Here is a 1540-nt window from a genome sequence, read left to right as displayed (position 1 = left end):
TGCACCCGCTCCTCAGGGACCTGCTGCTTCTTGCCCCGGGCAGCCACCTGCGGGTGGCACTGATGCCCTCGGGCAGCTCTGCCCGAACGGGGGGGTATCACGGTGCAGGGTCTGCCCGCCCCGACGCGCATCCGTCCCATGGACATCCCGTCCTTTTCTGCCCAACATCAAGCCCATCCCATGTCGTGCCCAGACACCCTTTACTGCCCAACGAGCCTTCATCACTTCGTCTTTCTCTGGGCTGCCCTGAGCCGCCTTGCGGTGGCAGGCGAAGGGGCCGCTGGTGGTCTCCCCTTCTCCAAGGCTGGGGGGTGCCCAGTGCTGGGGTCTGTGGTCGGTGCTGGGCAGGGCCCGGGGGGCGGCGGGGCTGGGGGAGCAGGGGGTGCCAGCTGCGAGGGGAGCCACTGTGCTGGCGCCGGCTGCCCGTGGTGGGCACTGCCCGCTGCCCGCAGGCACGGCGCGGCCCTCGTCCAGCCGTGGGTGCTGCCATGAATGGCTGAGGGCCAGGCCGTCCCTGGCATGGCGTGAGGCTCCTGGCACTCACTGGGAACGTTCCCCCATCATATTGCTCTGTGATAGCTGAGCATCAATGAGGAATTTAAGGGCGTTCCACGACGCTCTGAGCAGGTGTGCCTTGATCCCGGAGAGCCGTGCCATGCCTCAAATTTGTCTTCTGCGTCCCTTTGCATTGCTGGCACCTCGGTTCACAGCGTGAGAGAGCACATCTCGTGGCTGCACCGTAAAAAGGACTAGAGAAAACTGGCGAGCACAAGGTCCTTTAGGCAAGGGCTCTCCTCGGGGTCTGCTCTTGGTGAGCACTCTGAAGGGCTGGACCCAAATTCCGCACCTCCCTCAGGCGTCTCCGGCACTTAACAAGGGAGCAGCTGGCTCTGCTTTCTGCTCCTTGGTGGACGATGACCACAATGTCGGGAGAACAAGCTCCTCTCAGGCTGCTGCGCCTGGAGCACTGGGAGCGGACGTGTGTCCCCAGCGTGGGTGCCCGTCACCGCTGCAGTCGGAGCAGCCCACGCTGCCGAGCGCCAGCCCGCACGCAGCCGTCCAGAGCGGGAGTGCTAACGAGCTAACAAATGTCTCACAGGTTTTGATAATGAGCAGCGCGCTGGAGCCAAAGCCCTGCTCCCTGTGCCCACACCTCCCTCTGACCCAGCCCAGGCGGGCGCCGTGGCACAGATCCCACCTGCATACGGGGACGGGGCGCACCCGGGCACAGTGCACCCCAAAAGCTCTCCCGTCCTCTCGGACCGAGGAAAGATCTTGGCCTCAGCTGCCGAGCAGCGTGTTGTGCGTAGCAGGAGCCCGGGAGGAGAGCGGCTGCGGATGCTGCTCGGCGGCAGGGCGGGCTCTCCCCCCGGCTGGCACGCAGCGGCGGCAGCACAGATGTGCGAGTGCAGATAGAGTGGAGAGCAGAGGTGCCAGGAGGCTGGTGGCTGTGCCAGGGCTTGTTGTGCTGCTGTGGAGCAGCCCGCGATGTGTCGCTGGTGTCAGCTGCAGCCTGCCCGGGGCAGCAGCGCTGGCTCTT

Source organism: Rissa tridactyla, chromosome 14 (genome assembly GCF_028500815.1).
Source record: "Rissa tridactyla isolate bRisTri1 chromosome 14, bRisTri1.patW.cur.20221130, whole genome shotgun sequence".
NCBI lineage: Eukaryota > Metazoa > Chordata > Aves > Charadriiformes > Laridae > Rissa > Rissa tridactyla.
This window is presented reverse-complemented; position numbering follows the sequence as displayed.